Genomic DNA, 16274 nt, shown 5'->3' with positions numbered 1-16274 from the left:
AGTCAAAATACTGATCTTTTAAAGCTTGTTGGGGTAAAAGTATGTAAAATCTGCATATGTAAAATTAGGTTTTTTTTAGGAGTACAGATGGATATTATTATAACTGAGAATTTCTTGATTATTTTAGATCAGTCTATACATCTCTGGGGACTCTATGCCCGCCTTTGTGTTAAAATGTTTGCAAAAAATACAAAGTAGAAGAAAGAAAAGCTAGAAGTAAAGAAAAATAATTTATAAAACACAAGCATATTTTCCATATCTTCTTTTACAGGAAGTTACTCAGAGAAAGAAAATAAAACAAAAACTTAAGAACAAACTTAAAAAATCCAAGTATTCTCACACAGGTACTAGTTTCATTTTTAGGTCTTCTGTATTGCTGAAGAATTAGAATGCATATAAGACAAATAGATAATAAAGAAAAATATATGTATTTGAAATCCTGATCAAGATCAACATGGACGTATATGAGCAATCACACTCTCATCTGCCAGAAGTCTGCTGAATTTCAAGGAATGGCAACCAACCAGTGTGGCAGGACTGTTCAAGGCTGCCAAAGCTATAAACTGTTGGCACTATCTTTCGTAAAAATCCTGTGAAAAATGTTGGAGAAAAAAAGATTATATTTTTATAGCAATATAAGTGCAAGTAAAGGTTTTCTAATATACTCATATGACATATTTGTATGTAGCATTGGAATTGAAGACAAGCTTACATTTAAGAAATAGGGAAGTAGTTACATTTTTCATTTCCCAGATAGATGGAAAGCTGGTGTAGGGGAAAGTGTGCTGTAAAATTAATTCTAGAGGAACAAATAATTCCCTGAAAAGTCTGTATGTAACAGTTGTCCATTTTATTATAATCAAATTGCTTCAGCCTAATATGAAAATCAATTTTTTTTCAGTTCTCATCAACATTAACAAAACATGTAGGATAAGGTATGCCTTCTGCAAACCAGTTTGATTGCTTGCATTGCAGCATATACTTGCTTTAGAATCGCTAGACCAACCTCAAACACAATGAAAACAGAAAGTGTTTGCATAGACCAGACTCCATTGTCATTTCCATGGGGTCATAAAGAATAGGTAACTGCTCAGCCAGTAGGTTTGAAGTGTGTTGTGGTTTAGCCCTGGCAGGCAGCTCAGCATTACCCACCCACTCTCTCACTCTCCCCAGGTGGAATGGGGGAGAGAATTGGAACGGTAAAAGTGTGAGAATTGATGGGTTGAGATAAGGACAGTTTACTAGGGAAAGCAAAAGCTGTATGCACAAGCAAAGCAGAACAATAAATCCATTTTCTACTTCCCATCGGCAAGCAGGTGTTCAGCCACTACCAGGAAAGCAGGGCTCATCATGTGGAAGGGTTTCTTGGGAAGACAAACACCATCACAAACGTCCCCCCTCTTCCTCCTTCTTTATCCCAGCGGTTATTGCTGAGCATGTGGCCATATGGTGTGGAACATCCCTTTCATCAACCTTGGCCAGCTCTCCTTGATGTGTCCTCTTCCAGCTCCTGGTGCACCCCCAGCCTCCTCATGCAGGGCAGCACAAGAAGCTGAAAAGTCCTGACTCGGTAATAAGCACTGCTCTGCAACAACTAAAAACTTTGACCTGTTATCACCACTATTTACACTGAAAATCGCAAACACAGCACTGTGTGAGCCTCTACAAAGACAATTAACTCTGTCCCAGCCAAAGCCATGACAAAGCGTGTATCTTGAAGCCATCTGATTAGATTAAATATCCATGATAAAATGTCCATGCTAAATGTCCACTGATAGCTGGTAGCTTTTGGAAGAACATGCTGGCAGTTTTAGAAACATTCCTGATGTAATGAAAGCACACTGAGCATGTTAGTATGGACGGTCTCTAAGCCTTTGTGGAGGGTTGTTCCTGACCATCAGGAACACCCACCCAGCCTCTTGCTCATTCCCCTCTCCTATGGGACAGTTAGAAAATGCAAGGCAAGAAGACTCCTGGATCAAGATATAGACATTTTAAAAGGGAAAGCAGAAGCAGTGCATGCAAACAAAGCAGGAAGAGGAATTCTTTCACTATTTCCCATCGGCTGGCAGCTGTCCAGCCACTTTCTGGAAAGTGGGGCCTCAGCATCCATAACAGTTGCTTGGAAAGGCAAACACCATAACCACCAATGTCCTCCACTCATCCTCCTCAGCTTTTTATTTCTGAGCACAGTGTCATATGGAATGGAATATCCCTTTGGTCAGTTTGGGTCAGTTGTCCTGCCTGTGTCCCCTCACAAACTACCCAATCCCCAACCTAACTCTTTGTGGGCGTAGGGGAGAGAAACCCGTGACACTGCACAAACAACGCTGTTCAGCAACAGCCAAAACACTGGTGAGTTATCAACACTGCTTTGGCTACAAGTGCAAAGCGCAGCACCGGACACACTGCTATGAAGAAAGTTAACTCCATCCCAGCCTGACCCAGTACAGCTTCCTTCATTAAAATTTGCACACAAGGCTTCCCCCTCAGACTGGGGCATGTGCAGTCCAGTGGGAACAATTAGGTTTGCTTTCCTAATTAAAGTAGAATAAAATTGTTTACTTCAGTTGGAAGGGACCTACAAAGATCATCTAGTCCAACTGCTTGACCAATTCAGGGCTAACCATAAGATAAAGCATATTCATGAGGGCATTGTCTAAATGCCTCTTGAACACTGACAGGCCTGGGGCATCAACCACCAGCCTGTTCCAGTGTTTGACCACCCTCAGTGTAAGGAAACTTTTCCTAACGCCCAGTCTGACCCTTCCGTGGCACAGCTCTGTGCCGTTCCCTCGCGTCCTGCCCTTGGTGACCAGGGAGCAGAGACCGGCACCTCCCTCTGTGCATCCCCTCCTCAGGGAGCTGCAGGGAGCAGCGAGGCCGCCTCTCGGCCTCCTCTTCTCCAGACTGGGCAACCCCAGGGTCCTCAGCCTCTCCTCACAGGACATGTCCTCACAGGACATGCCTTCCAGCCCTGTTACCAGCTTTGTTGTCTTCCCTCGGACACTTTCAAGTATCTTAACATCCTTTTTATATTGTGGAGCCCAGAAATGCACACAATGTTCAAGGTGATGCCACACGTAACTCTTTGGGTTTGCATCAGGCCTGCATCCACGCTCCCTTGTTCTTTGGCGATAATCGACACGTAGAGGAAGGCTAATAAATAGCCTATATATATATGTTATGAAGGTGTTGTTATAAGGGATCTTCTAGGTTTCACAGTTAGTTATTAGCCATGACCTAAATAACTGTAGATTCCATGAGGAGGTGCATACCATGACTATGGTGCTTTTACAGAGTCTTCTGTGAGGTGCTGCTGAAGAAAATATTCCACTGGGACCTTGAAAATAGCTCTCTCCCTTTAGAAACACAGGACTAAAAGGTACTACTTTAGTAATGTTAGCCTTAAGAATTTTGAGTGAAGATTTACTCCTCCACATTCTGACATGCAGCTTTCATCTTCATTAGATTGAATGTTTCTTTCGCCCTAAGGAGAAGTCCAGATTCCATATTTTTGGCAACAGGTTGTCAGTTATTTGGATATCTAGTATAATTTTAGAATATCGTGCAGTTTTGTCACACACAGATGGAGCACAAAGAAACTGTGGTATATGACAGGATATGGACTGCTATCTAGAGTGCTTCTGGACATTGTGCTTCCAGCATTATCTTTTCATGGTCGGTAGCACAGGGGGCTGAGCACTCAGAATTAAGCAAAAGGTAGGATGTTACACAAGCTTTAGTCTTCACCAATACAGTCTATAATGGCAGCAATAGATCCAGCTCTGGGAAAGGTTTGACCTCTCATATATGTTAGTCACTGGTAACAAATCAAAACCTGACATGCAAGTTATCTCTTCATTCCTCATCATTATCTCCTATCTCTTCATTCCTCATCATGAGTTTCTGATTCTAATGGCGTGCATTAAAAGGAGTGTGGCCAGCAGGTCAAGGGAGGTGATCCTCCCCCTCTACTCTGCCCTTGTCAGGCCTCACCTGGAGTACTGTGTCCAGTTCTGGGCTCCCTGGTACAAAAAAGACAGGGATCTCCTGGAGAGAGTCCAGCAGAGGGCCACAAAGATGATACGGGGCCTGGAGCATCTTCCCTATGAGGAAAGGCTGAGGGACGTGGGTCTGTTCAGCCTGGAGAAAAGAAGACTGAGAGGGGATCTTATCAATGTGTATAAATACCTGAGGTGTGGGAGACAGAGGGATTTGACCAACCTCTTTTCAGGGGCTTGTGGGAACAGGACAAGGGGTAATGGCCACAAGATGGAGCACAGGAAGTTCCGCACCAACATGCGAAAGAACTTCCTCACAGTGAGGGTGACGGAGCACTGGAACAGGCTGCCCAGGGAGGTTGTGGAGTCTCCTTCTCTGGAGATATTCAAGGCCCGTCTGGACACCTACCTGGGCAGCCTGCTCTAAGGAACCTGCTTTGGCAGGGGGGTTGGACTTGATGACCTCTCGAGGTCCCTTCCAACCCCTACGATACTGTGATTCTGTGATTTAAAATATCACCAGTTCCTGTAGCAAAATGAATACACTTACTCTCTGGCTTGACTACCAGAAAAATTAACAAATAAAAATAAAATTTGAAAATTTGAAGATGGCAAACTTATCCTTCTCCTTCATACTCTTGTATGCTCTCCCTAAATTCTACAACTATTCACAGATTTACTTTTTTTTTCTTTCATTTATTAAATCTTTTTTTTTTCTTTTTAATTTGGTGTAAGAGAGTATTTGAGCCAAATCTGTTAATGATAATATTATAGGGCTTCTAAGTGAGATTACCTTGCAGAGAAGCACAGTAGCACACTATCCTAATGAAATTCTATGAATTTCTGATAATTCTTGACCCATTGAGAGTAGATGCACCCTTGAACACAGCTTTGTGAGAGGAGATCTAAGACAGCTAATGGAAAAAGTTGGAACCAGTGCATACAGTCTAGGCAAGGGCTTATATAAACCATTGCTGCTGCTTAGAAAGGACTTTAATGTGAAATTAAATTAAGGAACATACCTCTCATCTTACCCCACCACTGATGTCCTCATCTCACCCCTCCAGTCATTTTCAGTAAATTACAAATGTGTGAGAAATCCTTGAAAGCATTTAACTGATCAATCTTAGCAAATGATGTCACCTGCCATCATATTTATTTATTTATTTATTTATTTAATTACTTGCTGTACAAGAACTGAGAAAAGATGTATCTGTAAAATGAAATTTGCTGTCTTCAAGGCTTGGCTCCAACCTGCATCACAGTGTTTTGCAAGGTTCTCTGAACAAGATGGCTCTGGAAACGAAAAAGGTGTAGCTGTGCTGCTGTCCCCAGTGTGATGCTGTGAAAAGAGGCTGGGACACTTAACCTGCTTTTATTGCTTTCAGGGGCTGAGCCTTTGATTCCTCACAGATCTTTGCCTTAGGTTGCTCAGCATTAATTCAGCTGTTTCTATCACTGTGCCGCACTGTGCTGCATAAACACGCTAAGCAGCTGTTCAGAAAGAGGAGATGTCCTACAGTCCGGGCCATTTTTACCCAGAAGGAGGTTCTCAAATATGAATATATTTCATGCTGCTGGTACACTGTCCAGACTATTCCACCATTAAAATCTCCACATGCTAAAAACTAGAGTAAAATATTTCTTTCATTAACTTATTAAACATTTTAATTTCCTAAATGCAAGCTACCACAAAACAGTTTTATAATTAGTAGAAAAGCTGCAGTATAGTGACATATCCTTTCTCCCTTGTGCCTTTTTCTTTTTTCCTCCTTATGTATGTTCTGCAGCTGACAGAGGATGGCAACTAGCAGCCTTCAGAATTTCACAAATTGCTTGTGGTCCAGTACTCCATGAGAAGAGCATCTGTTGGAGACACCATGTGAACAACATCGTATGAAAGTGGAACTTGAGTTTCTCAGGCTGAGGAAAAGGTTTCTGCATCTGGCTTGTGAAAGACTTTTTCCTGTTTGCCTGAAAACAGGAAAGATTTTCACCTGAGTTTACTCTGGCTCAAAACTGGGATCTGAATATTTCCCTCCCCACTCCCTTGCAATACCTCTGATGGGCATCCATTTCAGTTGGCTTTTTAGTCATTTTGGGATTCTATTAAATGTTTTAGTCATTTATATTAAGAAAACAACATATTTCAGGACTGTATGCTAGCACCCAGCATATTAAAATTTTGAATTATACATATGTTCCTATGCTAACATAAACAAGGACTGATTAATGAAAACTAATAGAAATTAATGCATGTGAAAATCAAAACAAATATATTTTGAATTTATGGAATAATGAGTCCTGAAGTATGTTTCTAGTAGCAACTTTAATTCCTGAGTTCTTGACTATTTTTAATTGATATCTATGTGTTCTATTGACATTTTTAATTGCAGTATTGCATATTTTATGAGATTGATATTTGCATCTTATGCAGTATCTTATGTCTTGAGAGATTGATACACAGCTCATTTCACCAGGTCATCATGTCTAAAAATGTTATGACATCCATAATTATAATATGAAGAAACCTCGGCCTATGAACTTTCCTGGTGGTGCACATATACAATACAAAAGGGGCTTGGAGTCTCAATATAGGACTGAGATAGATGGATATAAACAAAGAGGACAGTAAAGGAAATCTGATCATTATGAAACCTGTCGATTTTGCACATCAGGGACTGAACTGTATTTTTATCGTAAACATGCCTTTGCCCTACAGGCACGAAAAAACAGTGGATATCAAAGACAGAGGTGCTTTAAGCAAGGTAGCATTACTTTTTTTTTTTTTTTTTTTTTTTCATCCTAGCCAGGAAAGCTAGACCAAAGATCACTTTCTTAGCCTGTTTTTCTCCACACCTCCTGTCTACTGAGCCAAGCATAAGAAATTTTCTTTGTGGTCATGACAGTTTGCAGTCCTTTCCTCAACTCATCTTTTGCCTCTTACCAATAAGATACTATCTCCTTTCTTTCCCCCACTTCAATCCCACAGTACCAGCCTCTAGCCTTATCTTGTTACATTGCCAAACAAGTACCACTGTGCTTTCTCTTATACTCCTTCCATGTTCGGGATTAAATCCTTACAAATTAATACAAACTTAATCCATTTGGCAAGACCAGAAAGAAGCTTTCAGGAACTGAGACATGAGAATATGAGAGGTGGAGACAAAGCATTAAGTGTGTAGGAGAGAACAAAAAGGCAATATCCTGGAGGACTGATGCAGAACAAATAGGTCCCAACATGGATGTGGGATCTGGAAGAAAGCTGTCAATGCTGACAGGCTTTCAATTTTTCTTTCTTTTCATTTTTTTTCCAATTAATTTTGTTGTATTTTATTTTAAATTATGGGCTTTACAAAGGGAAAGTCCTTCTAACTAAGAAAGAACAAATGGTTATGGTTATGTTATGTTTTACTGTAAATGGAGCATTGCCATTGTGTTTGAAATTCTAGATGGAATGAGAATCTTCCTTGCATACTCATTCTGTCATTACACACCATTCCCCAGTATTTTGGTAAGCTATTCTTCTGTTCTCTCTGGAGCTTCATAGTAAAAATTGACTTCTTTGGCAGTTGATTCAGAAAAATCATTAATGTAATCTCTGTGTTAAACTCCCTAGTTTGTTTTATGTATATACATATATGTATATTTCTACAATATATGCTACATTTTTCTTATAGATTAATAGTAAAATTTTTGACAGATGATTGAGAAGACTACTGGAAATTAAATTCTCTGTCTTGTAGAAGAAAGTCGGTAAGTCATAATACCTTGTAGTCCTAAATTAACAGAAAGAAAAAAAAATATTTTAAAGTAAGGTATGGATGATTTGAGCTTAACTAAAAAATAGTTGCTGAATAATCTTTTCTTTGGTTTATCCAATTCTATCTCCATATACAAACTGTTTGGTTTTTCCCCAGTTTTCTAGTATTTTTAATTAAAATGTCTGGTTGTTTTTTTTTTCTTTTTTTTCCCCAATTTGGTCTGTGGCCTCGTATCTGAGGTGCATATTTGGCCATCTAAATCCATTATATTCTATGAAGATGCTGATGTTGACTTATGGTGACTTATTCAGTGGATAAGCCCTCAAATTTGAGAAAAATAAATAAATAAATGAATAAATAAAAAAGCTAAGGCAAATGAAGCCAATGAGTCAATGTCTCTTCATATGTAATGTATTATATATCAAGGATCATGACACACTGCCTAGTCACTGCTATATTAATATTTTATTATCTATGATTGTTGAAACATAGCTTCTGGAGAAGCACATATCCATAGTTTGAAGGTATAAGGAGAAAGCATACTAATTCCTTTCTTTCATAGTTATTTTCCCATATGTGTTCCTTTTCAACTAACTGGCTTTGTGTGATATCTAACTTATCTTAATTCATCCATAAGTAAATAACTACTATTTTTTTTTTTTTACTTCAACTACTTTTTTTTTTTTTTTTTTTTTACTTCAGCTATAGGTTCCCATTACGCTTTTTTTCCTACTTCTATTTCAAATGGAGCCCTCTGTTTCCTTAACCTGGTAGTGACACTGAAGACATTTCCTTATGACTGCCAGCATGTAGGATGAAAAACCTTTCACATTACAAGACCACTTGCATGGAAACAAATGCTGCTTTTTGCTTTTGGCAGATGGTGCACAACACATCCAGAACCATGTTGCCTACCACTAGAGGTTTTGGTATGGCCAGAATGATAAGCTTATGGAATCAATACATCAGGTCATTTGATTTCCAAAATTTATTTATTTATTTATTTTGATATATAAGATAAACCACTTGTAAATGACCTCATTTTCTGAAGGTGTGTTAAATATTTTCTAAAATCACACATTTTAGTTTGGGTGTCCATAAATGTTAATCTTTTGGAAACTTTGTAAGTCCTGCTCTGCTAATGACTACACTACTGATTATCCCATTTTATCTCTCTTTTTTTTTTTCTACAGACTTTTCTGTATGTAAAGTTCCAGCAAGTATGAACAAAACCAGCAGAATTTAGCCAAGTTTGTAATCTAAAGCAAAAATTATACTGATTTCTGCAAAGCTACTTCTAATTTATAGTGCTACAAATTGGAGCCCAGCTTGAACAGATGGTAATAATTATTAATGGTAAATACATTTTATGAAAATCAAATAGAAGAAGCTTGTGTAACAACAAATCACCTGAAGAAGTAAATTTATTTCATTGTCCAAGCCTCCCTCTATGTTGAAGTACCTGCTTCCAGATGTATAATTCATGTTTATGGGTTTTGTACTCTTTGTTCTTGATAGTAAAAAAAAAATGGAATGTTAAAGCTGGACAGAAAATGATTTTCCCATCCCAAAGAATTTTTTTAGATTTCAAATATTTTTCCCAGAGTAAACCAGGATGAAAAATTGGACTGTCAAAAGTGTTTAAGAAATGAAATTAAAAGATAAGGAGCAGATTATGCAAAAGAAACAATAAATAGGATATACAAGGGTTTTTCAGCTTAGGAGACATATGTATGGCTGGATAACATGAGAGCTGCCAAGAAGGTAGATACAGAATTATTTATTGTTTCAACCCAAAGAAGAGTTTTGAGCATGAAATTAAGCTTGCAGGTGGTATAAAATGAATAGCTACACTTTGAAATGCTTTACTATAAGATGCTGTAGAACCTAAAAGTCTGCATATGTTCAAAACCAGAGGTAACATCCTGGAAGAAAAAGGTCATCCACATTTATTAAATGGTTTGGTAGTCAGTGACTAATCAACCCTTGAATATCAGAAAGTCTACTTCTGATAGAAGAAGAAGAAAGAAAGTAGAAGAAAGTCTACTTCTGGAGAAGTAGACCTCTCTCGTTGCACTCTCTTCTAAGGATCTATTCAACACCTTTAATATGACAACACAGACATGTATTGTCATATTTTTACCTTTATCTCATGTGAAATATAAACATGCAGATGATCATTAGAAAGACATCGAATCAAAGTGATTCCTTCTACAATTTGTTTAAAAAAAATAAAAGGAAAGAAAAAGATAAAGATGATAAAGATTTTGGGGGAGTCTCAAATATTTGTTTACTTCTATAAATAATGTTCTTTTAAACAAAAAAAAAAGTTCTTTTGTTGAGAAAATATTGTAACATAACATTTCAGAATCTGCAGGATCCATGAAATTATTAATACAGAATATCACTACTGTCCATCTAAAATAAATCAGAGAAGGCTCCACAAACATGGAAAGGAAATCAGTGTCTTCTGTATCAGACTTGACTAATGAGAGGGTTTCTGTCTTTAGCTGAAATTTGAGAGCAAACTTCTGCTAAGTAATATTAAATTCAGCACATGTACATATATCAGCATACTTGTCTGGCCATATATGTGTGTGCATTATATAATATACTCTCTTTTCATAGTGGCAAGTAGCTATATCTAGCACTGGTTCCCTGAAGTCAATAGACTTTTCCTAAGGAGTATTGATTACACTTTATGCTCATTCCAATCCTTTTTAGAGTCAAAAACCACAAGTGCTTTTAGGATTTTATGAAATCACAGAATTACCCTGATGATATTAGTGGAAAGGGGACAGCACCACTCATTCAATATTTCTGCTTGACTTTTTTTTTTTTCTTTTGCATTTGTTAGATTTGCTGATAATAACAGTACTGTTGCTGTAGTATCTTTACAATTCATCAACCATTTTAATGTATAACTAGTGGATTTACTGTTAACAAACTCAGAGCAACATATATGGGACATATTATAAAGCATTATGTTTTGAGATGTGTCAGACAGATTCCCATTTAACACTATGTCTGGAATCCTTGTTCAGTTTCTAATTGGAATATAGCTGTTGGCCATTTTTATCAGTGACTCGCAACAAAACCTGAAATTATCAGAGGGACTGTACAGATAAGACAAATACCTGGGGAATAATAACAGCGAAGTTAAAGTCATTAGCATGGAATTACTTGACTCAATTAGTCCTCTGACTAGACAAGCAAAAAATATGTTAAATGCATTAAATCATGCAAAGCATACTAAATATACTATAATTTGTATATTTATATTAAACAAAGATGCATGCATTGCAGTGAGAGATATAGAAAATATAGTGTAGACACATGGATGGGGAATTGTACCCTGACTTTGGCTTATGGAAGCTGAGCAGCAGAACATGAAGTCTTCTGGCAATACTCCAGCCAAATAGGCACATGTGACTGCTATGTAAGCTAAGAAAATTGAGTACAGTAGAAAACATAGCATATGTACTTTTTTTACTACACTAGTGGTTTTGCTACCACTTCTGGAATACTGGAATTCATTGAAATGGTGTGGTTACCTACAAAAAGGCATTTCTAGACTATTATTCATCTCATCTCAACTTAAATGTACAAAGTACCCTGTGAATCATACATGAGAAGAACCTCTTTCTGCCCATTGATTATAAAGAGAGCTTAGTGTGACAACCTTACAGGGAGCTGTCTGGGTCACAATTTAAGTGAGAGAAATCCCACACACTCTGTCCCACTCTGTTTTGGAGTGTGTGGTCCGTAAATGCTCTTTATCACTTTAAAGTGTTTATAGACAAAAGATTAGAAAACAAAAGAGCTGATGTTATTGTGTGTCACACAAAGTGCTCAAATTTTTTCATTTATCATAGAATTACACAAGGTGGTGGCAAATAATTTTGTGAACATAGAAAAAAATATAATGAAACTGTAATGGCTGAAAGACAGAATTAGATAAAAGTTCATATTTTTAGCTGCAAGGATGATTTATTATGGGAAAGGAAAGCACCAACATTGCCAGCATCTAGTGTTTTTTTATTTTTTTTTCTTATTTATTTATTTATTTATTTATTCTGACATTGCATGATTTAGGGTGTTTTAAGGTCTTCCTCACTTCAAACAAGAATTAATTCAAAGATGTTTTAGGAGTACTACTGCTTCTGTTTTATTGTGTTAGGCTCAAGAGCAACTCTTTCTGATATTATAATTCTTTAAATTATGAATCCATCTATGGAACCAATGCAAATGTTACAAAATTAGACAGTAATAGCAGAAAGCAAGCAAGGAAAACCTTAACAGAAAGGTCTTTTGTTTTCACAAGTCATTGTATGTCATCATTATCTGTTACTGTGAGTTTCTTCAGTACTGTTACTATTCCCTAAGCACAAAGAGATCAATATAGAGTCAGCTTCAAGGACCACCACCAGGAACAGGGCAGCTTCTGAGATGTGAGTGTAAAAGGGTTTCCTCTTTTCACGCATCCAATCGCCTAACATATAGGAATACCATCGGAGAATAGACAACTGTTGGAAAACAGAATCTGGTTTAAGAGGTTAGCTTTAAATGACAGATTTTGTAGATTGAAAATACCTCTTCTGTTAAAAAACAACAACAAAAAATGAACTTGTTTTCTTAGCAAGCTTTTAACACTGCAAAGCAACGGTATTAATAATAATAATAATAATAATAATAATAATAATAATAATAATAATAATGAGAAAAATACTAAGTAAATGAAAATCCTGTTTTGGAGCTCATACTGCAATTTACCAGAATTAACTGAGATGCCCCAGATATTCCTCATTTCTATTCAAGACATTGTGGGTTTCCAAGCCCCAGAGTACATTCTCCCTAGTTTGGTAGCTTTCCAAAGGTCACATGCAATTTGTAAAGATTTGGAAAATTAGTCTGAGTTTAAAGCTGGCTGGTGGCTGCAAGGACATAATGGAGTATCTGGAGAAAGCAAAGGAATCCCATCTTCTTTAGGTGCAGGGGATTATGTCTGAGTGGGGATTTACCAGGGGACTGCAGCTAAGAGGGCTGTGACCTCTCCATTAGCAAGAGAGGGATAACACAAATGCAGCATCACATGAGGAAGGAGCAGTCCAACTGCACAACTCCTTCTCTCTCCCTCATCATCGCTGTGGCAGAAATACAAACAAAATCATGTCTTGGGCAGAAAATGAGATGTGGGCTAGGATAACAGTGATTATTTAGTGTATTAACAGAGGGCAGAGTTTACATGCAGTATCAATTAGAAAATGTTTGGCAGTGAAAACAAGGCCAAAGGCCTTTCTGTTTTATGGCCAAATCCTGCTCCCTTTCCTTACTTGAGTAGTTCTAATGAAGTCAGATGGAGCTCAATGATTTCACTCCAGTCCTTAAATCTCTTCTAAGCTGTAGCTGAAATTTGCAAGTATTTTAAAAGGAAACTTTTAACCTCCGTCCCTAGTTACAAATTTGGCTGCTTCCTTTATCATATTCTTCTCAGATCACCTCTATCCAAATGTTCTTTAAAAAACCCTCCAGATATTTTTCGCTTGTTCTTTTTCTTTAAATACCATAATTTATATTTGTTTCCCTTAATTCTGTTATAGGTTTCTTAGAAAGTAGACTTCATAGTGATCAGAGCTGCTCTTTGAACTTTCCCACAATGTAGGAGGATTCAGAATTACCAAAGGCGGTCTCATATTCCATGTTACAAGATATATTCCAGTTCGCTTTCCATGGATTAAACTGTGCCAACAAAGGCAGCAGTTTGTATCAGAGAACTTTTCTATGAAAAAGTGGCCATGACTGGCATGGAAGAGATGAGATGCACAATGTGTTCTCAGAGCATGGTGTTAGTGAGAGGGTAAAGTGCTCCTTGAAAAGCAAATAAGCTGCTACAGCATAGGGAAGAACCACCCTTCCCTTCTCACCTTGTCTCAGCATGTCACCCAGGTGCACGGACACATTGGTTGCAGCTTCAAGAACCTGGATTTTGGTGTGGTTTTTGTGTTCTGTTTTGTTTTTTCCTTTCTTTCTTTCATTTTTTTTTCCTTTTTTTTCCTATCCCTTAATGCAGTGTAGTCATGGTTCATGGCTCCTTTGTTCTTTGCTTGGTAATTAGGCAGCCCTCCAAGCACCCTGTTTGTGAATCCCTGCAGCAGAGAAGTGCCTGCCCCTGCCCCTGCCCCTGCCCCTGCCCCTGCATTGGGGTGAGGGCAGCTCTCCTGCAGCTATGCCTGTGCAGATGAAGGAGCATCCCTTAGCTCTTGTCATCTGCCCATCCATCTTTACGCAAGAAAGAAGAGACCAGAGAAGATACCAGTGCTGTTTTTTTCCCCTTATTCAAAAAGTTAGTAAAAGCATGTAATTGGCTGAGATTGCTTGTATTCATCACAAATAGCAATATAAATTTAACCCTTCAGTTTGCAACTGACACAGAATAAATTATTTATGAAGAATTCTTAATCAATATGTTTGGTGATCCGATATGATGTCCTGATTTTTGAATTCCAAAGGATTAATATCTAACTAGGAGCCTGCTTTTTGTTTTGTTTTTACACAAAATGCAATCGTGGCAAAATTTCATGGGCAAAAAATCTGACTGTTTTCATTTAAAGAAACTGTTCAGACCTAACACCTTTCTAATACTTGGCTTGTCACATTACAGTTCCCTCTGATTTCTTACATTGTTGATAGAAGCCTTTGTATTCACAGAAAAGAGAGCAATGGGATAAATTGTTTTCCTTAGGGAATGTAGGAGGAAATAAAGCTTGCGATTAAGTATCTTGTACTCTGCTTTTGTTTTTTTTGTGTTTTATGTTACTTGCAGAGATTGTAAAAAACGTTCAGATGAGCTATGGAAACTAAGCTCTGTGTAGTAAAGATAGTAATATTTTACCAAAAGACAAAGGATAGCACAAAAATGTTCAAATACCCTTTTTACTTACATTGTGAAAAAGCTTTCATTATGTCTGAAATATTTTTGAGAAAAAATAAAGCTAAAATATTGTCTTTGGTTGGTAATGTTTCTTTCTCAAAATAAGTTAGAAAGAAATAAAAGGGTGACCCATACCAGAATTGTAAGCGCTTTTATACTTAGGTCGCTGGCTTGATCTATGGTAGCAAACCTCCAAATTACAGAGAACAAGGACATAAACACAACTAGGCTCACTGAAAACACATTTTTAGAGAAAAAGACCTCTTCAGCTAATTTTGAAAATCCCACTTTCCTTCTGTTCCAGAAAGGAAACACAGCCAATCCTTGCAGTTTTTGTGGAACAGGGCTGTGTTTTTTAGTAAGTTCTTCCAAGATCTTACTCTCCCATGGAAGCTGGTGACCAAGCTCTCATTAATCTCAGAGATACAAGTCTGGCTATACAGACTCTTTGTAAAAGTCTCAGAAGAAAAAAGCAAACAAACAAAAAACAAACAACAACAACAACAAAATTAAAACAAATAGCCTTACCACTCCTCAAAAAAAAACAGTCTTCTCACTGCTGTTTCTGAGGCCCTACCTATCCAAAAAAGAACCCTTGAACAGGGTCCTCTGCCCAGAGGCAGGAGATGGAGGAGTTCGTGCTCCACTTGTCTGCTGCTATAACATCCCATATACTGGCAGGAGTTGTCTGTTTTATTTTATAGCAAAAAAAAACAGAGAGTTACAGATTGGCCTGTAATTCTGTTTTGTTCTCTCAAGTCGTCACACCTCTAGAGCAAAGGAATAAAAAGGCTGTTCCAATTTGTTTTATCAGCCATCTTTTCTTCCAAAGCATCACCATATGATAAAAATACTCTGTTAGATGCATTACATATAGGCAATGGTTCAGTTATTTCTTTCTTATCACAATGCTGATAGTTGGGCTTGAACACGTATTTCTTAAAGTATAAGTTTTACAAAACTTTGAAATTTAACTGCAATGAAGTCTGTTCATTGTTCTGGCATCCGTAAAACTTTACAAGGTACTGATTGTTACATATTGGCTTAAAACAACACTGGGATGTTTTATAAAGGCAATAAAAGTAGTTCCAATCTGACAACAAAGTAATTCTTTGGACAAAAGTTCATTTTGTTGCATGCATCTGTTATGCCTCCCAAAAATTCAGTCAGTCATTTGTTCTTCCTCATTTACTTAAAATGGTTTCCATTCAATAGGAGAACAAGAGAAAGTTATGTAACAAAATAATTTGTCAGAATGGTCTTTATTTATGTTACCTCCACTCTTGAGCTCAATCTCTAACTGAGCCAAGACTGGACTGCTTCATGCTGCCGAATTTAGTGCATCCTGATTGTTCCAATCTGTGTAATCAGCTGCAGTGATCGTCAGTCCTTAAAGATCCATTTAAACAGTAAAAATCTGGAGTAAATCTCTATCCATTTAAAAAGACTGTATTTGAAGTTATAAGTTTGAGATCAGAGTCAAGTTCAAGATTTCATGCATTTCCAATGTTTACTTTGTTTCCTATCTCACTAGTGTTGAACTGTGTTGGCTTAAAAAAATCCAACTTGTGCTGA

The sequence above is a fragment of the Anser anser genome (genome assembly GCF_964211835.1).
Source record: "Anser anser genome assembly, chromosome: 3".
Classification (NCBI taxonomy): Eukaryota; Metazoa; Chordata; class Aves; order Anseriformes; family Anatidae; genus Anser; species Anser anser.
The sequence above is the reverse complement of the archived record's forward strand: the minus strand, read 5'-3'. Positions refer to the sequence as shown.